The 23906-nt window shown below is 44.4% G+C and overlaps 1 long non-coding RNA gene across 2 annotated transcripts in view; it reads right to left on the bottom strand.

The window, feature by feature from the left end:
* Positions 1-20082: 20082 nt before the first annotated feature.
* LOC139278286 (uncharacterized) overlaps positions 20083-23906 on the bottom strand; it is a 111920-nt gene continuing 108096 nt past the window's right edge. Inside the window, exon 6 of one of the 2 annotated variants that reach the window (XR_011596235.1) lies at positions 20083-22030. This is a non-coding gene — a long non-coding RNA (uncharacterized lncRNA). The remainder of the gene's footprint in view (positions 22031-23906) is intronic. The other variant, XR_011596236.1, reaches the window with a different exon arrangement.

Genomic DNA, 23906 nt, shown 5'->3' with positions numbered 1-23906 from the left:
AGCTCAGTTTGGGCTCAGTTTGGGTTCTGCCAGGACCACTCCGGTCCAGATCTCATTACAGCCTTGGCCCAAATGTGGACAAAAGAGCTGGATTCCAGAGGGGAGGTGAGAGTAACTGCTGTTGACATCAAGGCAGCATTTGGCAGCATCAAGGAGCCTAATAAAACTGAAGTCAATGGGAATCAGGGGGGAAACTCTCTACTGTCTGGTGTCATACCTGGCACAAAGGAAGAGGGTTGTGGTGGTTGGAGGTCATCTCAGCCCTAGGACATCACTGCAGGAGTTCCTCAGGGCAGTGTCCTAGGCCCAACCATCTTCACCTGCTTCATCAATGACCTTTCCTCCATCATGAGATCAGAAGTGGGGATGTTCGCCATTGATTGAGGATTTGCAACTCCTCTGATAATGAACATAAGAACATAAGAACATAAGAAATAGGAGCAGGAGTAGGCCATTTGACCCCTCAAGCCTGCTCCACCATTTAAAAAGATCATGGCTGATCTGATCATGGACTCAGCTCCACTTCCCTGCCCGCTCCCCATAATCCTTTATTCCCTTATCGCTCAAAAATCTGTCCACCTCCACCTTAAATATATTCAATGACCCAGCCTCCACAGCTCTCTGGGGCAGAGAATTCCATAGATTTACAACCCTCTGAGAGAAGAAATTCCTCCTCATCTCAGTTTTAAATAAGCGGCCCCTTATTCTAAGACTATGTCCCCTAGTTTTAGTTTCCTTTATGTGTGGAAATATGCTCACTGCATCCACCTTGTCGAGCCCCCTCATTGGGCTCAAGTTTCGGCCTGAGTTGCTCCTATTTTTTTGGAGCAACTAGTTTAGAATGGAGCATCTTAGAAATTGCAAGTAGTAAGGACTTCATCTAACTCCTTTTTGAATATATTTAGTGAATTGGCCTCAACAACTTTCTGTGGTAGAGAATTCCACAGGTTCACCACTCTCTGGGTGAAGAAGTTTCTTCTCATCTCGGTCCTAAATGGCTTACCCCTTATCCTTAGACTGTGATCCCTGGTTCTGGACTTCCCCAACATTGGGAACATTCTTCCTGCATCCAACCTGTCTAAACCCGTCAGAATTTTAAACGTTTCTATGAGGTCCCCTCTCATTCTTCTGAACTCCAGTGAATACAAGCCCAGTTGATCCAGTCTTTCTTGATAGGTCAGTCCCGCCATCCCGGGAATGATATGGTAATACAGTGGCTGGGTTAAAAAAGTCACTGACAGGCCCACTGCACTGATTTCTGAGTTTCCCGTGCGTTACCAAACCCCACCGCTCCTAGCACGTGGCGATCTTAAAATCCAACTTTGCAACATCTTGCAATCTCATGCAAAGCCACCACCCGTCAGATGCATTCTTTGCGAGTGACTGAAGATAACCTCTATGGTGCAGTTTTAAAATCTATATCATTTTAAAACTGTGATTCATATTTATAATCTAATATGGAGAGATACCTGAAACAGCAAATAAGAATACAGCTTGTGGCTAACGATTCATTATGTACATTTTGTGTTATTTCATATAAGTAGTTACAAAATGTAGCATTAATTTAATGATTAATTTTATTTTAATGATTAGTCAGGAGAAAGAAATGTAAAAGATAATGAGGTAAGACATTTATTTATGTTTTCCTTGTTTTATTTTAAATCTTTGAGGATTTTCTCAAAGAATGTTAACTATATTAATGTAATTAAAAATGAATTTCAGTTAACTGATTGCATTTTAAAGTCATTGAATTCTGATACATCATATTAAACGGGGAAATTGCTTGCCTTAACTGATACGAAGATAAATTACATTATTTACTGCTTTTCTTGGAAATGTCTCCCTGTCATCCACGTAAATTGGATTAACTGAGAAAATGCTATAGCCCTGAATGTTATGAATAAGAGATGGATTAAACGTTCCTGAAAGATTCACTGTGATTGTAAAAGGCTGTTTTTTGGAATTGGGAAAATTTAGAGCTTTTTCACTTGTTGATTGATATTCCGATTGAACCAGCTGATGTCAAAATGAAAAACTCGATTTTTTTTTAAGAAGTATCCATTCAGTATTTTATAAGAAACCCATTTTGATGGAGTTTGTAAGAGATGTTGGAAAATATATTTGTTTTTAAATGAGTCCTTAAGTAAATCCCCAGAAAACTCCCTTTTTGAAATAAGCTTGGTTTTCAATTTTTTTTAAGTGGCTTCATTATAAGGAGATATATTTGGGGCGGATTTTCCAGTTATTGGTGCTGTGGGTTTGTTTCATCTTCGTGATTCTGAGATGGGAAGAGAATTGCTAAGGACCACTTTTTTCCCACACCCCAAATGCAGCTTGCCAGTGTTGGAGGCTCCCTTCCCCATCACACCAGACCGTGCCATCCACCACCTCCCTCACAAAAGGAAAGAGGAAAAAAGGCAAAGAGAGAAGCAAAAAGAAGATAAGAGTGACAGAATCAGAAAAGGCAGGACACAGAGAGAGAGAGAGAGAGAGAGAGGGGCGGCAACATGTAAACAGCAGAGGCAGGTAACAGAAACATTGGGCTAAATTTTCCGGGGTGGTAGCGGGTGAGAAAGTTTTGATTTTTGACAGCGGGTCAGGAACCACTGTCATCTTGCTCCCACACACCATTCCCGCAAACGCGTCTGTCATTGTGAAGCGGACCCGACCAGCAGCGGCACAGGGCCCAATTGAGATCAGTATCAGGTAGTTTACAGGCACTGAGCCTTTTTTCACATATTTTTTAAATTTCCCTGCATGGCCACGGGATTCACGCAGCTTGGGAACCACGTCTGGCAACCAGCGGCATGAATTCCGTGGCCATTGCTCCAGCTGATTACTTGACAGCACGAAAAACAAACCAAAATAAAAACATGTTCATTACATCAGCTAACAGATTGATGGAGATTCTGTTCTATTTGAAAAGCGACTGGTAAATGTTAATTCAGAAATTCCTGAAAGGAGGTAAGTGCTATCCTGATGGTGAGGGAAATACATTTATCACTGACCATTCTTGGCTGTTGCTTTCCAACGCAACAGTAATTGCAGTGAAGCTCGAATGCCGCCGGAGAGATGGAGACCCAAACGTCGCCGGTGGGAAGGCTCGTGCGTGAGGGTGAGGATTGAAGGTAGGGCCCAAACCTGTGGTTGAAGCTGGTCAGATGCTCAGCGCCGTTGAGATCGCCAGGCATCGGTTGGAGCAGCTGAGTCGGCCAATGGGGAGCGAGAAGCGAAATTCCAGTTGGGGGGACTTGGCAGCAGGGAGGTCAGTCTGGAAGTATTCTCAATCAGCATCCCCAGCATCAAAGCACTGACCACACTCGACCAGCTCCATTGGGCAGGACACATTGTCCGCATGCCCGATTCGAGACTCCCAAAGCAAGCGCTGTACTTGGAACTCCTATATGGCAAGCGAGCCCCAGGTGGGCAGAGGAAATGTTTCAAGGACACCCTCAAAGCGTCCTTGATAAAGTGTAATATCCCCATCGACACCTGGGAGTTCCTGGCCCAAGACCGCCCTAAGTGGAGGAAGAGCATCCAGGAGGATGCTGAGCACCTCGAGTTTTGTCGCCGAGAGCATGCAGAAAACAAGCGCAGGAGCGGAAGGAGCGTGCGGCAAACGAGACTCCCCACCTACCCTTCTACGACTGTCTGTCCCACCTGTGACAGACTGTAATTCCCGTATTGGACTGTATAGCCACCTGAGAACTCACTTTTAGAGTGGAAGCAAGACTTCCTCGATTTCAAGGGACTGCCTATGATGATGAATTGCTGTGAATTGATCTGCACTATAAAAAATACCATTTAAATAAACTTTTGTATTGTTTCTGGTCAGGTTTTTCACACAATATACTGTGATTGTGCTGTTACACATTAAATCAAGTCATCAACCGTAACAATTTCATTCTCATCACTCATTCCACTAGTTCAATTTTCTTTCAGTCCCTGAATATAACTAATTTAATTTTTCAATCTGAGACTTTAGGGTGAATTTCTCACTTGTCCACTGTTAACTTCAATGGAAGAGCTATAGAAATACCAGAAACACAATGTAAGCACCACTTACACTGTTTGTCATGGATTCCGTAGTTCTTTCACTGAACTTGCATAAAATTGTAAATCCACCCCTTTACAATTCCATTTAAAATTTACTTAATTTTAGATGTAGCCTATACACACAGATCTTTTATTTGTACCAGTTACTGATATAAAAGTCTATAAATTTGTGACTAAAGCACCAATAACTTCACAATTAATGTATTTTTTAAAATATGTTCTGGATCGTATTTGTAGATGGCATCATATTACTTAATGATAATATTATTTAAATATTTCTTTGTCACTAATGTATAACTGTTATTATATTATCGTAGAGTAAAGATTCAACACCCACTATGTTAAATTAAACTTAATATTTAATGTGGCCATGGGTCCTTTTAAGGATCCTGGCTGAAAATGCATCATGAATGACGTTGCCAGACCCGTTCCATCTCATTGGGCAGGGTAACACGCTGGGTGGGCTTAATAGGTCCCATTATGGTAAGTTCATTTTCTACAGCGGGATGGAGCCAGCAGCAAGGTCGCGACCCGCTATGGACACCGGCCGCACAAGGTAAAGAAAATTCCGGCCAGATTCTCCAACTTCAGCTGTGGCTCAGTTGTAAGCTTTCACATCTCTGAGTCAGAATGCTGTGGGTTTAAGTACCACTCAAGAAACTTGAGCACGCAATCTAGGTTGACACGCGAGTGCAGTACTGAGGGGGGGCTGCACTGTCGGAGGTGCCATCTTTCAGATGCAATGTTAAATCAAGGCCCCATATGCCCTCTCAGGTGGATGAAAATGATCCTATTGATCTATTCAAAGAAAAGCAAGGGAGTTCTGGTGTTCTGGCCAATATTTATCCCTCAACAGCCTTAAACAGATTATTTGTTCATTTATCTCATTGTTGTTTGTGGGACCTTGCTGTGCACAAATTGATTGCTGCATTTCCTACATTACAACAGTGACTACACTTCCAAAGCACATTTTTTTTTATTTGTTCATGCAATGAATGTGGGCGTCACTGACAAAGCCAGCATTTATTGCCCATCCCTAATTTCCATTGAGTCGATGGTGGTAAGCCACCTTCTTGAACCGCTGCAGTCCATGTGGTGAAGGTACTCCCAGTGTTGTTAAGGAGGGAGGTCAAGCATTTTGACCCAGCGACAATGAAGGAACGGCGATACACTTCCAAGTCAGGATGTGTGTGACTTGGAGGGGAAAGTGGAGGAGGTGGTGTTCCCATGCACCTGCTGCCCTTGTCCTTCTAGGTGGTAGAGGTTGCGGGTTTGGGAGGTGCTGCCGAAGAATTCTTGGCGAGTTGCTGCAGTGCATCTTGTAGATGGTACACATTGCAGCCATAGCCGGTGGTGGGGGCAGTGAATGTTTAAAGTGATGGGGTGCAAATCAAGCGGGATGCTTTGTTCTGGATGGTGTTGAGCTTCATGAGTGTTGTTGGAGCTGCACTCATCCAGGCAAGTGGAGAGTATTCCATCACACTCCTGACATTCCTTGTAGATGGGGGAAAGGCTTTAAGGAGTCAAGAAATGACACACTTGCCGCAGAACACCCAGCCTCTGACCTGCCCTTGTTGCCACAGTATTTATGTGTCTGCTCCATTTAAGATTCTGATCAATGGTGACCCCCCAGGATGTTGATGGTGGGGGATTCAGCGATTGTAATGTCGTTGAATGTTAAGGGGCAATGGTTAGACTCTAGCTTGTTGGAGATAGTCATTGCCTGGCACTTGTGTGGCACGAATGCTACTTGCCACTCATCAGCTCAAGCCTGAATGTTTTCCAGGTCTTGCTGCATACGGGCACAGACTGCTTCATTATCTGAGGAGTTGCGAATGGCACTGAACACTGTGCAGTCATCAGCAAATATCCCCGTTTCTGAACTTATGATGGAAGAAAGGTCATTGATGAAGCAGCTGAAGATAGTTGGGCCAAGGTTACTGCCTGAGGAACTCCTGGAGCTGTGATGATTGACCTCCAATCACCACAACCATCTTCCTTTGTGCTAGGTATGACTCCAGCCGGTGGAGAGTTTTCACCCTGATTCCCATTGATGCCACACTCTGGCAAATGCTGCCTTGATGTCAAGGTCAATCACTCTCACCTCAGCTAATTGGCTGTCTTTCTTTCTTTTCTTTAAACCATTAACTGATCTCAGTAGGGTGGTAACTGATCTCAGTAGGGTGCTAGGTCGGCATTATAATTGGCTTTGATCTCTCTGTGCTCAGGAGGGAGAAATAAAAGATAAGGCTGTGTTCCTGCTTCTGATTGGGATGTCCTGACATCATGAAAGGCACTATATAAATACAAGTTTTTTCTTTTACCATGTGAATCACCACGAGAGATCAATTAGTTTCCATAAAGACTGCTGAGTCCAATAAGGTCTTTTATTTAAACAAACAAATTCATACTTTTCTAATGAAGGGAATTCCTGAGCAGTGATTCTGAATCTTTTGATGCAATGTTCAGCCATTTTTTCCCAAACTCTGCAGTACAGTACAGTACAGTTCCACAGGTGCAGAGAGCTCGCTGGTATTTTATCATAGCCATTCTTCAAGCGTACGCATAGACAATTAGTATCGGCAGGAACCACAGTCAGGATTCTCACCCAACATTCATCCATGTGCACTTTCTAGCAATGGTCACCAGATAGCAATCAGAAGCAGGAACACAGCCTTATCTTTTATTTCTTCTTCCTGAGCACAGAGAGACTGAAGCCAATTATAACCCCAACTACCACACTGCTGAGATCAGTTAATGGCTTAAAGAAAAGCCCTGCATTTGTATAGCGTCTTTCACATCCTCAGGACATCTCAAACCGCTTTACATCCAATTAAGTACTTTTGAAGTGTAGTTTACAAACACGGTAGCCAATTTGCGCACAGCTTCATCTCACAAACAGCAATGTGATAATGACCAGATCATCTGTTTTTAGTGCTGTTGATTAAATATTGGCCAGGACATTGGGGAGAACCTCCGTGTTCTTCTTCGAAATAGTGTCCTGAGATCTTTTACGTTCATCTGAGAGGGGCAGATGGGGTCTCAGTTTAACATCTCATCTGAAAGATAGCAACTCCAACAGTGCAGTGCTCCCTCAGTACTGCACTGGACTGTCAGCCTAGATTTTTGTGCTCAAGTCTCTGGAGTGGGACTTGAACCCCACAACCTTCTGACTCAGAGATGAAAGTGCTACCAGCTGACACTTTTCCCAAAACCACTTGAGGAAGTGATCCGTCAGTATTATCTGAGAATTCCAAATGCTGTGGAATCAGCTCTATTTGAATTGCAGGTTAGATTCCATAGTATCTGAACAATGGAATAACAATTGCACATATGCAATCTTACACATAAGCAGTTGTCTGAATATTGTGATTCACAACTTTGTCCTTGTTAATGGTGGATTTATTTGTATACTATTATATTTCATGGAACTTTATAGAGATAAATACAGTTTATTTTTTTAATCAGACCATATGCACCAAAATTTCCCCATTTATTTCTATTTTAAGAATATTAATGCCTGGTTTGTGTCCATAGTCCCACCAGTTGATATCATGCAATTTGTATTTTGTTCATTCATAATCAATGGGCAGAAAATCTAGCCCTATTGTTGCATTGATGAAAAGATCATTCACTGACAGGTCCAAAAAGCTGTGACTCAAGGAATCGTTACTGACACAACTGCTTAACGTTCCATATAATATGAGAACTGAGGTTTCAAACTGCGCTGTAAACTAACAATGTTATTTGTGGGTGATCAGTGGGATAAGCCAAGCACATTATTCCTGGCGGTATTACCTTCTGAACTGCATTGTAGAGACAAAAGGCGATTTAATTGTAGGACTCAGCATAATACAGAACAGCACAAAATAAGCCTTTTAATTACAGTTAAATAATGTGCTGCATCAGCAGACATTCTGTGGTCTGTGTGCTGGAAGATTGGCTGCAGGAAGCAGCCACAAGGCTCGTGCTTTCGTTGCGTTGCAGCTTTGGCACCGGTGCTATGCTGAGATTCTTGGCACACAGTCTCCAAAAGTAATGTGTGAATCTGTTAATATAGGCCACTATTAACATAAGCAAACCATTATGAAGCCTGTCTTTTGCTTCCATTTCTTTTTAAATTGGAAACTGGGAGGCCCTCCTATACTACTGTTCCTTTTTTACCAACTGAAAAGAGCTTTTTGTCCCGTATGGAACTTTGCCACGCGACAACAAAGCGAATGAAATGTGTAACCACAACTGCCAACTTGTATGTCTGCTCAAATGCTGCAGCGACAGGCAATGTGTAGCGATAACATAAGAAGCCATTCTTCCAGCGCAAGCTTCAGGTGGTTTTATTCATTCTCAGGATGTGGGCAATACTAGTAAGGCCGCATCTGCCGCATATCCCTAGTTGCTCTAAGAATTGCTTAGTGATTGTTTTTACAACCGAGTGGCATGCTAGGCCACTTCACAAGGCATTAAGAGTCAATCAGGTAGACCGAAATTTTGGCGGCGCTCAGAGAGTGAGTCTGCTGACAAAATCTGAAAGATTGACAGCGTGGCGGTATCTCACTCTGAACCCACCTCCATGTAAGTTTCCCAAGTGCCGACTCTGTCTACGCTTTGCAGATATGGCAGTAAGCGGCAGGTGAGCCAATTGAAATACTTAAGAAGATGTTTAAAGGTATTTGAGCAGCATTTTATCAGCTATTAACCATTTTTCCAACTTTTTCAGGAGGTTCCCATCGCTCAGGGATCACGTCAGGTAAGTATGTCGGGTTTTCAGTAACTCTCCATTGCTTTGAATAAGTGACAGCTGAAAAAGTGGTCTAAAAACTACCATTTCACAGCTGTTCACTTTCCAATGTTAGAAGCTGGAACCTTCAGGATTTGGAATACACTTTTGAGCTTTATGCAGGTTGAAGTGTTTGCAGTGAACTCTCTATCCACTGTCACCTCCTTGGAACAAACTATCTAACCATTGACAGATCACTTCTGTCATCTCAACTTCAACTACCACCTATTCCATCAGCATCGGTGCCCTTGAAAAAGACTCACCTTGATCCTCATAATCCCACCTTGTGCATCCTGGCTTGTGCCGTCGCTGCAATGTGCAACCAGGCTGCATTAGTGTCCTGGGAAGATCTCTTCTGTGCTGTGACCCCCTCCATAAGCATATGCAGGGGGTCATGGAAGAGCCTGGGTGTAGAAGAACTGTCAGAATGAACGTGGACATGATCCCTTTAAAAAAAACGTCTGATGATGTGTCATCAAATACCCACTTCCTTTTAGTTGGCCGGGAACCTTGCAGGGCAGGCTTAACAAGCCCAATCAAGGTAAAATCACTTCAACAGAGCAGGCTGTAACTGGCATTGGAGTTCCAATCCATACCCAAAGTTGCCTGCCTCTCTCTCGACCCAGTAGGAAAAATAACGGCTCTGGTGTGGAAATGGAGACATGTATTGGGCAGATTATACAGGAGCGGCAGTTCCCTTCCCTGAAGAACATTAGTGAACCTCTTTTAGGCGGTCCCTCGTATCGAGGATAACTTGCTTCTATGCCAAAAAGGGATGAGTGCACAGGTGTTTCAATGAGGGACCCAATATTCCAGGTCTCGAACTACATGTTGAAGGGTGGAAGATGCCTGTGCGTTGATTTTTTTAACGTGTGGTGGCCGTTCCACATTAGTGAACCAGTTAGGCTTTTATGGTCATGTTGACAGTACCACATTCTCAAATGGTGAAAAAGAAAGATTCTGTTTTAATATCCTATTTTGTTTATTTTGTTGTTCTTGTCAACTTGCTCAATAGCCCTGATAATAACTGCGAGATGGGAAAGGAGCAAGGAGAGGGTTTTGTGGCTGGAAACCGGAAGTACGGGTTTCCCGGATGTACTGCTGAAGTTGCACTTGATTTAAATTTTTCGAATAAATTTCCCAGTTGCAGTCAACCAGATTGAGAGGTTGACTGGCTGTCATGGGGGGGGGGGGATTGGACATTGGAGGTTGGACATCGGGGGTCCGATCACAGGGTGTCTTGTGGGACAGGAGAGAAGTACTCCTGCTCTTCCCGGCAAACAAGCAGTGCTGGAAAAGCACTTGCCTATTGCCATCCAGCCGTTCTCACCTCTCTTTAGCTGCCGGGTCTCAAACCCGTGCTGGAAACTTTAAATTTAAAGGTCAGTAACAGAAGGACGTTAATGGCTGCGATAAGTACCCGCCCACCTACACTAATTAATGTCCCGCACCTCCTGTAAAACCTGGAAGTTGGTGCGCTGGAGTCGGGTTGCAGTCCCGATCCGAATAACAATTATTTTAACTCAACACCTGTCTACAACCGATCCGTGCTCGGGGATTGAAATTCCCCCCAATGTCTTTATTTAAGGACTGAGCGCTGCTGCTAAAATTGGATGAACTGCCCAGGAGGAGCTATTGAGCATTATAGTACTTTGTTGGAGGTAATGTTTTTTTTAATGTTAACATTTGATGACAAGCTGCTGTTTTCACAAGGCTAGCGGCAGCGAGGGGTAAATCATCCAGCAATTTGTGGCGAATCACAACTCACGGGGTATCTCTTCCTCACCACAAACTGCTGGACAATGTACACACTAAAAATTCTGGGGTATTGACTATTCGCTTGGCTCAGCCAGTTGCAATTGTACCTTTTGAGTCAGCAAATTGAGGGATCAACCTCCATTTCAAAGCTTGAGGCCTCCTGTGCAGCATTGAGAGAGTGCTGCATTGTTGTAGCTGGTGTCTTTTGGATATTAAAGTGAGGCAGTGGCTGCTTGTCCCAGTTTGGGTGGACATGAAAGATCCCACATCACAATTTAAAGAAAAGAGAGTTCTCCTAGTGTCCTAGCCAACACTGTTCCCTCAAATTATGCCATCATTGGCCATAGAAATCTTTTCTTCTCATGCAATATCACATCTACCACCCGTTATACGTGCTGTCCCTCTTTGGGTGGGGCATATAATGGACGACTGATGCGATACAGTCAGTTTTGCACCCCTGTCCAAATCGAATTTCACCCTCAATATGGGGGCCACCTGCTCTCTCGAATTTGATGGGTACATGGTCAGGGAAGTCAACCAATGGAGAAAGTGAGGATTAAGCAGATTGTCCTCACATGAGAGTAGGCATCTATAATGCAATGTAATCCCAGCAATATGTAACAGGGTAGAGGTTTGCCAATTCAATCCTCCATAAAACCAGTTACCAATCACAGCGAAAGTGTTAAGAAATGTTGTTAAATATTTTGTGCTAATGATGAGGAGATTAAAAGTCTACAGTCTATCGACTCTGGATCAGTTCACATGGACTGGAGGGTAGCTAATGTAACACCACTTTTTAAAAAAGGAGGGAATAGAGAAAACGGGTAATTATAGACCGGTTAGTCTGACATCAGTAGTGGGGAAAATGTTGGAATCGATCATGAAGGATGAAATAGCAGCGCATTTGGAAAGCAGTGACAGGATCGGACCAAGTCAGCATAAATTTATGAAAGGGAAATCATGCTTGACGAATCTTCTGGAATTTTTTGAGGATATAACTAGCAGAGTGGACAAGGGAGAACCAGTGGATGTGATGTATTTGGACTTTCAGAAGGCTTTTGACAAGGTCCCGCACAAGAGATTGTTGTGCAAAATCAAAGCACATGGTATTGGGGGTGATGTACTGACGTGGATAGGGCAGACAGGAAGCAGAGTCGGGATAAACAGGCCCTTTTCAAAATGGCAGGCAGTGACTAGTGGAGTGCCGCAGGGCTCAGTGCTGGGACCCCAGCTCTTTACAATATGCATTAACGATTTGGATGAAGGGATAGAGTATAATATCTCCAAGTTTTCAGATGACACTAAACTGGGTGGCGGTGTGAGCTGTGAGGAGGACGCCAAGCGGCTGCAGGATGACTTGGACAGATTAGGTGAGTGGGCAAATGCATGGCAGATGCAGTGTAATGTGGATAAATGTGAGGTTATCCATTTTGGGGGCAAAAACACTAAGGCAGAATATTATCTGAATGGCGGCAGACTAGGAAAAGGGGAGGTGCAACGAGACCTGGGTGTCATGATTCATCAATCACTGAAAGTGGGCATACAGGTACAGCAGGTGGTGAAGGCGGCAAATGGTATGTTGGCCTTCATAGCTAGGGGATTTGAATATAGAAGCAGGGAGGTCTTACTGCAGTTGTACAAGGCCTTAGTGAGGCCTCACCTGGAATATTGTGTTCAGTTTTGGTCTCTTAGTCTGAGGAAGGACATTCTTGCTATTGAGGGAGTGCAGTGAAGGTTCACCAGACTGATTCCAGGGATGGTTGGGCTGTCATATGAGGAGAGAGTGGATCAACTCGGCCTTTATTCACTGGAGTCTAGAAGGATGAGAGGGGATCTCATAGAAACATATAAGATTCTGACGGGACTGGACAGGTTAGATGCGGGAAGAATGTTCCCGATATTGGAGAAATCCAGAACCAGGGGACATAGTCTTAGGATAAGGGGTAGGCCATTTAGGACTGAGATGAGGAGAAACTTCTTCACTCAGAGAGTTGTTAACCTATGGAATTCCCTGCCGCAGAGAGTTGTTGATGCCAGTTCACTGGATATATTCAAGAGGGAGTTAGATATGGCCCTTACGGTTAGGGGGATCAAGGGGTATGGAGAGAAAGCAGGAAAGGGGTACTGAAGGAATGATCAGCCATGATCTTATTGAATGGCGGTGCAGGCTCGAAGGGCCGAATGGCCTACTCCTGCACCTATTTTCTATGTTTCTATGTAAAGAAAAGTAAGCATTAAAAGAGGGTAAAAGACACTGAGGTAATCAAACTGTATTAGCTTACCTAACAAAAATATTGCCAACATGTTGTAACAGTACATTGCGACATGGTTTGTAAGAAAGCAGAAGTTTCCATTCAATGGAATGTTTTATACTTTCCTGGTAGCAGTTGAGAAATGTTGCCGTGTTCTTACAATAGTTTTTTTTAACCTTCTGCTTTTTTTTTTAATGCTGGCTGCTTAATTTGTCTTAGAACCACAAAATCTTATAGCACAGAAGAAGGCCATTTGACTGATCATGCCTGTGCCTGTCTCAGATGAGTTGGTGCCCAACATTAGTTCTACTCCATTCACACCGTCTTTGCTGCCCGGGTGCCAATGAAGGGAGGGATTGTGTCAGCTCACTTAAAATACCTGCTCGGTCCGTGGAGTTAGGCAAGGGGAAGCAAGATTTCTGCAATGCCAAAATTAAGTAGAATTGGTATTAAAGAGCTCAGTCAAAAAACGTATTATAGTTTAACCACCAGACACCGAAGCACGTCTTTTTCTGTTTTGGCATTGGGGGTGGTCACGTGTCATTAGTATTCTCCTTTACTCACTTTCACGATCCTGTAGTAACTTGCTTTATTTAGAGCAAATAATGCGGCTTTTAACCCTGCTCTTTTTTCAAAAAATTCTCCACCATTCTCTGTTATTTTTGCTTGTTTGTGTTCTGCCCATCCCATTCGTGCCAAACTAGAAAATGGGCAAAAGCTGACCAACAAATTCAAAAAAGCTGACCCATTTCTCAAAAAGCTGGCAGGTTAACAGCCACCCCGAGTACGGGCCTATCACGGGTGAAGACAAGTACCGCTGGAAACCTGGCACTCCCCCCGACTTTTTGGGGCTATTACCGCCAAAATTTTTTCGCCGGTGGCCCAATCCATATTCGGCTCCAAAAGTCAAAAAATGGGTTCGAGCATTGAGGAACCCTTCCAAAGTACATTTTTCAGCGGTGTGGCTGTCTTAATTGGAGCAGAATTTCCACAGAATTTTTAAAAGCCAGGGTTTGCAGCTAGGCCCTGAGGAGGGAAGGAGTTGGGTTGAAGGATGTCTGGCGTGAGACGAGGAAGGAGGGCGAATAGGTTTACGGATGTGGAGCTCGAGACCCTGATGCAAGGTGTGGAGGGTAGATGGCCAGTGATGTTTCCAGATGTGGAGAGACCGAGCAGACAGCACAGGATAGCACAGGAGGTCTCAGACATCTCCATATATCAGAGGGCGCCAGTACAGTGCAGGAAGATATTCCACGACATCATCCAGCTTATGAAAGTGAGTACCTCTTCCACCAACTGCTGACCTTGCATCTGCGACACTCCCCTTCAACATGCTTTTATTTCCCATACTCACTGTTGAATCACTCAAGCAGCATTTCATTGTTCACGCCGCTATACATATATGCGTGTATTCTCGCAATGGAGGCTCCCTTTCATCTCACACTTTCAGCTGCATGTCATGGACAAACACTTGTGCACTCATTTGTGACGCATCATCACAGTGGTACACACCAACCATGCTTTCTTTTGCAGGCTAAACTGGCGCACAATAGAGGGGAGCAAAGGAGGACTGGGGGTGGTGATGCAGACACGCAGATCCTCACACCTCTGGAGGAGGGGGCTGAGGGCTGAGGCGCTGGTCAGCGGCCATGCTGCATTCCCTGTGGGCGACGGTCATGCTGATGTTGATGTGGGTAAGTGAAGGCCCTCCTTTAATGCACTCTCTCCTTCAGTGCGCCGCGCCTACTGTTCCTTTCCTTCATGGAAGTCTGCTAGTTGCATCCTCCATGCATTCATCCCCCACCTCCCCCTCACGGCAGCCCTTCTCCCATTTATGCTTATAGATGACACGCCCCCCCCCTCTGTGGGCAGTGGAATTGGTGATGCCGATATGGGCAGCATTGGTAAGTGAGGCCATCATTGAAAGTGCCAACTATTTGAATGCGCCATCGTCTACTGTACTTTTCTGTCCAAAAGTGTGCTAGTTGCATGCTCCATGTGTCAATCCCCCACCACCCTCTCACGGCAGCCCTTCTCCCATTTATGCTTGCAGATGAAACAACGAGTGGCGGCACAGCACAAACGGACACACCACCTGCGAGACCAGCTGCAGGCCTGAAGCACAGGCCTGTGGACAGAAGCCCGCCAATCTCGACAAGCACTGATGATGACATTGAGGCCTCAAGCGATGAAGAGACCATTGTCAGCACTCCCCGGCTCATCCAGACAACTGATGAGGAAGAGGAGGAGGACACAGATGGCACAAGCGCGTCACTGCTTCCACCCACACGCGCCAGCTCAGATACTGGTAGGAGTGCGCGGTCTGAAGTAGTTAACATGGTAGGTGGGGCGGCACTGGGTGTTGCACCAGGGAATAGCGGGCTGCAGCATGGTGACGGGGCTAGGGAACCTCAGGTGCCACATCTCCGGGGGGCGAGTCCGCACCAGAGTTCTGCTGACGAGGACTTAGATGATGCCGTCGACATAGCGGCTTATGAGAGAAGAGTGGAGGCCATGCATTCCCAGATGTTGGGGGCACTGGCAAGGGTGCCAGAGAGGCTGTCGGAAGTGGTGAGGAGCGTGGAGGAGTCCGCCTCCCGCATAGTCGACAGCTCTGTGCACACCATGGAGCCCATCATTGGCAGGCGATGGTGGACTCTCAGAGTGTCTGTGCGGATCCAGCTGTGATGCGCAACCTGTAGGTAATGTGGTAACTGCCATTTCGGCACAGGCGCGAGCAAACTATCACATCGGTGCTGGAATGGAGAGGATGGTCGCGGCCCTGGAAGCTCAGAATGCTCTTATGCTCTCTGGGCAACAGGCCACGGAGCGTCTTAGTGCTGCCACGGAGTGTCAAACTACTGCCATCTCTGGTGGATTTGAGACTCTGGTTGCTCTCATGCAGTCTCAGCTCGATGCCACCAGACACCTCAGTGTTGCATTCACGGCTGGGTCCAACACAGCGGACCTTCCGGTGTCACGCCACCGCACCGACCTGACCAATTCAGCTTGGTTGTGGTGTTAAGATGCCATCCCCGGTGACGCAGGCTCCTTGGATCATGATCCTGATGATGTGCTCTCTCAGGATCACATCATTCCTGGCCCCAGACCTCCCACTCTGCCAGTGCCTCCACACATGGTTCCACCCGAGCCAAGCCAAACTGCACCCTCCCAGGAGGGTGCTGGCCAGCCTGCATCCAGCCCTTGCAGGCCCAAAGGTGTTCAAGGGCATCCTGAAAGGACAGCTGTAGCACCCACACAACAACCACAGCAGCCATCCCAGACCAATGATACAGCCACAGGGGTGACACTTAGGCGTAGTGTGAAGGTAGGCACGTGTAAGAAGTGTTATAAGGACATGCATAGGGTTAAGACATGCTTATTTGTGTTCATTGATGGGAGTCTTTTTGTTTATGTTGTGTTTTTGCACTGAACTGAATATTTTGATAATCTTTATTTTTGGCACTTATATCTGGCCAGGTGTTTCATTTGGGTATGGGGCAATTGTGCGTGATGGCACTCATTGTGATGGCCGTTGACAGTGGGAACTGGAGGGTCATGTGTGGATGGGATTATCTGAAGCGAGCAGCTATGAGATGCAGCTGCACCTCCCTTTCAGGGTTGCGATGGAGATGACGCCTCCTAGCTCTGGGGCAACGGGGATCCTCCTCCTCCTCCTCCTCCTCCTCATCATCAGGTGGTACTGCTGGCTCGACCCCCAGTGGCTGTCCCTCATGATGGCCAGGTTGTGCAGCATGCAGCAGACCACAACGAATAAGGAGACCCATTGAGGAGAGTACTGTAAGGTGCTACCAGAGCGGGCCAGGTACCGGAACCACTGCTTAAGTATGATGCAGCTTGTGCCACAATGAGCGGCATTGTATGCATGCTCTGGTACTGTCCTGGGGTTCCGCAGTGGAATGAGCAGCCAAGTGGACAGGGGATATCCCTTGTCCCCAAGCAGCCAACCACAATCCTGATTTGGGCCTGTGAAGACGGCGGGCACACTGGTCTGGTGCAGAATGAAGGAATCATGGCTGCTGCCTGGGTACCTCGCATCAACTGCCAGGATCCGACCCTGGTGGTCACACACAAGCTGCACATTCAGCAAGTGAAATCGCTTGCGGTTCATAAAGATCTTGGGGTGATGTTGTGGCACCCTCAGCCCAACGTGTGTGCAGTCTATCGCATCCTGCACCCTCGAGAAGCCTGCAATTCGGGCAAATCCGGCCTGCCACTCCACCTGTTTGTCCTATGTCATGGGAAAGGAGATGTACTGCACCCTTCCCCTGCAGAGTGCATCGGTGATCTGCCGGATGCACCAATGTGGGGAGAATTGCAAGATGTTGCCAATGTCTGCAATGGCAGACTGGAAAGACCCCGTGGCATAAAAATTCAACGCGATGGTGACCTTGGTCTCCATGGTGAGAATAGTCCTTAGCGTTGTGTGAGGCTGGAGATCTTCGCGCAGGACAGTGCAGAGCTCCCTCAGTACATCTTTTCTAAATCTTAGCCTTCACAAGCATTGCTTATCACTGAGCTGAAGCAAGGAGAACTGAGGTCTATAGACCCTTTGAGGGTAGGGCCTCCTTCCCCCACCTCCACATTGGTCACCTCCCCTAGCAGCTGGATGATGCCCATCTCCCTGGTCCTCCTGATTGTCGGCTGCCTCTGGAGGCTGTTGCTGGCAATGCACCTGGCCCATTATTTGGTAGGGGGTGGTCAGCATACCTCACTCACCTCCTGATGCCATCTCCCCTCTGGCCACCCTGCAGGTCTGCGCACATGTTTTCTCTGTTGACCAGCCATGGCTGCTGCCTCCCTTGCTTGTTGCCTCTCTAGACGTTGTTGACAGCAATGTCTTCTCCCACATGCCACCCTGTATCTGCCCAGGTGTACCTGGTGTTCCCCTGCCAACACTGATCCCATTCTTTTTCAGGCTGTACCTTGCCAAGTAGGCCTCTGGAGCACAGAATGAAGCCTACAGGCCTCCAGTAAAGACTGAGAGCTGAAAGTCCTCAGAACTCTCATGAAACCTCTGAACACCACTCAGCAGGTTCAATGCAGGGAAAAAACATAAGCAAAACTTTAATCCAAAAATCGTCCCGATTGCGGGAATAATCCGTTGACCTTGTCCAGCGGTGTCATGTTCCATGGCAAAGTGGAACGATACAACAACCACTGCCGAAAAAAACCCTCTCTTCTAATTGCTGGAAAAGGATGGCGTGGCCACGTAGCAGCAGCGCGCACCCTGATGATGTCACCGCGGCCCGAATCCCTTTACCGCTGATTCACCCTGCGCATCGCTGGAAATTCTCCCCCCCCCCCCCCCCAAACAAGCTGAATATGCTTCGGTGGGGACAAAACACTGGAACGCGGTGGCCAATCGATTTTTCCGATCGTCCGCGAAAACCTGTGTTAACAGTCCCTCCAGGGAAACTGAATTTCGGCCCCAAGTAGTTCTATCAGCTCATAAGTAAAGCTGTAGGTCTACCTGACATTCCTTCATTTGTCGTGGAGGAAAAAGGCATGAAAGCCTGAAGGATAAAGGGTTGCTAGCTGCCTTCACCTAGCACCCACCAGAATGGGTTTCCTGACCTCCCAATGAGTCAGCTGCCAAAATATTTCAATTTATCCTAACCATAAAAATGGCTCCGATCCCTCACTGACTGCAGCAGGCAGGCTGAGAGGAGCACCGCCTGCCCGATCTACGCTGCACACCAAAATCAACCCCATTCTCTCTGTGGGCCTGATTTTAACTCCCCACCAACACCCCCACCCCTCCCCTCCCCCCTCCCACCCCCCCCACCCCCCCCCCCCACACACACCACCAGGCCGGGTTTCAGTTAGTCCAGCAGAGCAATTATAATAACTGGTGTCAGTTATCCCCAATTATCCTGTTTCCTTCCCAATGTGTCTTCAGATTAACCTGCTCATTTGAGCAGGCGAGCAGGACATCTACAGAAAGTGGGGTCCTTTTTTAAATATAGAGCACGATGATGTCATCAGGGCCTGATCTGCAATTTCAAGCTGAGGCTTGAGCAGTAGAGGGGGGCTGGGCAGTTTCGGCTGCTCTCAGAACCCTCCTGTTAATCGAGGACGGACTCCTCACTTCCCCGCCCCCACCCCCAATCGTGGTCAGACCGCTCTCCCGATCATGGCCATGGGAGTTCCTGGGCTTAGAGGGACTACATGTACTATTGCCCCTGAGAGGCAGAAACCTCTTCCATGCTGACTCTCCTCTTGCTCCTGCTGCTGCATTCTTTTATTTAAATGAGGCCCTAACATTAAGATCGGCAGGGCCTCCACGTCCCCAGCCTTGTAGGTTTTCCCCACACGAGCTCATTCCCCCACACGCTTTCTGCCTCCTCCTTAATATCAGGGCCTGTATGTTACAGAAGGATATCGTGCCCCATCTACATAATTAAAAGTCTAGTATCCAGCGTCTATTCGTAGTGCGTAAGAAATGTAGATTTAAAAATGTCACACTTGGCAGTGCCACACTTGCAAAATTCCAAACTTACCTTTCTCTTATTCAGTCAAATATTGTATTGATAAAAAGGAACAAATCATTGTTCACTGATGAATGCTGACTGACTGAACTTTTATAGAAAAGTGAGTAACTTGTGAATTAACTAACAGCAGGAAAACAGGAAAATAACTAATCATGAATCAGCAAATAGATACCTATAAACAACAGGCATGTAGGAGAAATTGGCCAAAATAAACAGTGCCATCCTATGTTGTCTCTGAGGATATCGCACTAAAAATAAATTTTAACATTAACACATATGTAAATAATTCACCAATCTTTGAACTTACATATAAAATTGGCCATGGAAATCTGTTCAATACATTCTGCCCCAAAAGGCCTATCCGATCTCCAGAGCACGGGCCTTGATTTTAGATCCTTTCCGACAGCTTGCTTGGTTCAACGCAGTCTCCCATCACAAAGCTTTTTGGGCCTCTATGCATGTGTGACAAGTGAAATTTAGCACATTGAAATTTTTGTCATTGTTTAATGTTTATGTATTTCGTATTGTAAATGGTTGGAGCAGTTGCATTTTTTATATATCTGTGTACCTAAAAGATTTCAAAAGCAATCAACAGAAAATGGTTAAAATAAAAGTGGCAAATTCTGGAAGGATGATGCCATTATTCAAGTTTAAAGGAAGATTTTAATTAAAAGTCCTGAAGTTAAAAATATTTATTTAAGCAAAATCTTTCAGTTACATTAAATACAGTTGCAGATATATTTGGGAAAGAAGGAAAGATACAAAGTAATTTAATCTTTCTTAAATTTTATGTTTCTTAATATTTACTATAAAATTAAAAATCCAAACCCTAAACCCAGATAACGAGCAGCTGTGATCAGGCTCAGGAAACTTTTGAAAGTAAATATAACTTGTACTATTTTGCTCAAAACATTGTATTTTTATCTCTTATGATGAAAAATTAACAAGAACTGTAACGTAAAATATTGATGTTGAAAGCTGTGTTTGAAATTGAAAGAAAGCTGTTGGGTTAAAGAGGGAGCCACAATATATAGTTTCTGTGCTTTATTTTCTGTTATACAAGTCAGGTGAATACATATTTTTACTATATACATATAGTGTGCGTCAAAGAAGGGCTGCCAAATGCAATGCTGCGTGCCCATATAGAAAGCCTGATTTCATAGTAGTGCCTTCTCGCCATTGTGAAATGTGTATGACCATTCAGTACGAGTGTGACCTCGGTGCCCAATGAAGTGTCAAATCCTACAGCCGACTGTTCCATCTCACGTTATTAAAACTATTCAGTTTGATTCCCAAAGCCCCACTCCAGCCCTCTATTTCTGCACTGGATCACTATATGTGAGAGATGCTGAGGGTAGAATGCCCACCAAGGTTCTCCCGATCGTCTGCCATGATGTTGGCAGAAGATCCACAGAACCCCCATGAGAAATGGCATAAATGGCGAAGTTACAGTAGACGACTAAGATAACCCAAACGGAAATCCATCCCCCAGTATAGGATAATAAACTATAATTATTCACGTTTATTATTTTCAACAGTAATATATATTCTAATCACTAACACATATTTGATTCAGCTATCTTATGCATCTAAAGATTGCTTCTAATCCTTAAGAAGTGATGGTCTAATACCTATTTGCAATACTTATTGCAAAACTGTGATATCACAGTTGCTGATCTAATATTTTATTTGTCAAATCCTATTCGCCTGTACAACCCAGTGAAATACACTCTCAGAAAAAGCATGTGCACATACATTAATGATTTATAAAAAGTTGTCTTCTGGTTCACCATTATATTCAGTAGTATTTAAGGGTGCAGTACAAAATAATTATTACAAGATGATTTACAGTGTTGGATTGCAGAATCCTTTCCATTTAATGTCTTTGATATTGTTCAAAATGAAACCTGCCAAAACAGACAGCCCTTGTAAGAGGATTTTGATTCCAATGCTTTTCAAGTTGCTCAACAAAATACGATTCAATTTCAAACAAAATTCTGCTGGTTTCATTTCAATCAAACAAACTCTTTGAAGGTTGCAATGATTTCAGTTGAAAATATTTTGAAAAGTTGAATCCTTTGTACTACTGTAACTGGACATCTTGACCATGAAGACAACTGACTTTTATCTTCAAAAAAAAAAATTTCAGGGTTGATTCCTTCACTGCATTTTGTTCATGAAGCCTGAGGATAAAAGAGTTGAGTTAATAGTAAAAACAAATCAAACCAAAATGTCCCAGGTATTTCCTGTCTAGCAATGAATACCATTGACAAAGAGCAAGGAATGGATTAAATTGTCAATAAAATTAAATGCAACCTTGTGTGTCCCACCAGAGAGCAGCTTCTTGTTTAACTGCTTCAATCTTTTGGGTCTTCATCCTTTTCATTTTGTAGGTTTTCCACAGCGGAGTTTTCAATACTGGAATCCTGGTCTTGCTTTGCTTCTAGGGGATGATCTTGAGGATTGTGAGATCCATCCTCTACGAGCGTGCCCTTACTGCTATGGCAGCCCATTCTTTTTCTTGCTTCTTGGAAAAGTTTGGCAGGTGCTCAGATCAGCCAAGCTCCAGCATGCATTCTTTCGGCTAATTCCCAGAAGATCTGAAAGCTCCTTGCTCCTTCACAGCTAAATATCACATCTTTTTGTGTTTGTGGTGAGTAAGCCAAGTGTTTCTATGGTAGTGAGTAAAACTGTCAATCAGCATTTGAGGTGTACCACTTAGCAACTGAAACTAAGGCAAACAGCATTACATGTTTTTCACATTGTGACACAATTAAAACCCAAAACCTGTTCAAGGTTCACTGGATAACATTTTCTAGTGTCTACTAAATACTCAGTTTAATTTTAACTTTTAACTGTGCTTGATCCTAGTTACGCATAAACAATAATTGTTTATTAATCATCCCTGTAAGCTAGGCCTATGGCAACTACAAAATTGGCGCTAATACTGCTCAGTATTTAAGGGATGAATTTGCTCTTCCAAATCTTTAAAAACAATCCAGACAATGACTTGGAAGCACATATAAGTACGTTTTTACAAACAGAAAAACAAGTGTGTGTGATTTGATCAAGTTATTATGTTCTACAAATATACAAAATAATGTATAATAGCTTTTGTTTAATTATGTTATTGCCCAAAGTATACAAAATATTTATCAGTGTTGACATGTACACACACAGGTACATAGGCAGCTCAATATGGGAGAGGGAAAGAACAGTCATCTTCTACACAAGGGGGCTGAAATTCCCATCTGCTAATTTTTGCAAAAAAGTAGATGTGAGTAGAATAAAAAGTGCACACTACTCACCACTTATTCACTTTGTTAAAATTAGCGAAGATAGAAATTTGGGCCCTAGATTGTTGCATATAATTATGCAGTATATTGTTTAGCAGTAGGAAGTAAAAATCATTTTGTTGGATCATGTGTTGTTGAACAAAGATTTGCCAGGCATTTTTAATAGAAGCAGTATCCTTAAAAGAATTTAATGGACTTTAATTTTGACTTTGTTGTCCTTATCGAATCCCAATTGCAAAGCTTTATTTTTAATGCCACTCTCTATTTTAAGTTCTTAAAGATATAAGTTGCAAATTGCAACCCAGACAGGGCTGCACTGAAAGGCTCTGCTCCTCCAGCTTCCCTGTGAAATCGACTTCCATAAAGAGGAGTTTCAAAGACCAGCCATTGACCATTTTATTTGTTTCCTCAGCTATTGTGAAAGATACGTCACCCATAAACAAAGTCACAACTTAAAAACATCTGTGTGCACACAATCTTATGTACCGGCTGATGGGGAAACTACCTTGCAACGTTAGTGGACCATTTTCACAGCACTAGGAACCGGAAACAATTTTGTAATATATCATAGGCAGTCCCTCGGAATCGAGGAAGACTTGCTTCCACTCCTGAAGTGAGTTCTTTGGTGGCTGAACAGTCCAATATGAGAGCCACAGACTAAATGCGCCATCAGTCCACGGAGTTTTCTATTTTAGAGCCTGCCTTGAGCTGATATTTTATGTAGACACACACCGTCCTCCATAACATGGCATAATAATATCCCAACAGCCTTATACATATACACACCCTCTTTGATGACGTGACATTGCTATGGTCTTTTCCAATGATATCATGAATAGGTAAAGTTGGTTGAGGGAAACACAGGAGTGAAATTTCATGATGTCATAAGAGGAAATTTCACATAAAAGGTCTAGTCTCAAGCTCCCTCAAACCAGTAGTTCAACAAGGTAACAAAAGGCACCTAGTGCCAACAATAATCATTCCGAAATCAAATACAGAATGGTCAGGTGCAGAGTAATACTCAACTTATAGTAGCACAAAGAAGCTCCTATTTGACATCATAAAAGGTGCAGATTTGTTCAACTTTTCAGAAACATGCATTTCGCTAAATTGAAAAAATGGTGATAGATACAAGTTTAACTAATGCGGAGCAGGCTCGAGGGGCCGTATGGCCTACTCCTGCTCCTATTTCTTATGTTCTTATGTTCTTAATAGACTGTTGTTTATCCACAATAACTAGAATTTGTATTTT

This window comes from Pristiophorus japonicus, chromosome 13, assembly GCF_044704955.1.
Source record: "Pristiophorus japonicus isolate sPriJap1 chromosome 13, sPriJap1.hap1, whole genome shotgun sequence".
In the NCBI taxonomy this organism is placed as follows: domain Eukaryota; kingdom Metazoa; phylum Chordata; class Chondrichthyes; family Pristiophoridae; genus Pristiophorus; species Pristiophorus japonicus.
The sequence above is the reverse complement of the archived record's forward strand: the minus strand, read 5'-3'. Positions and strand labels throughout refer to the sequence as shown.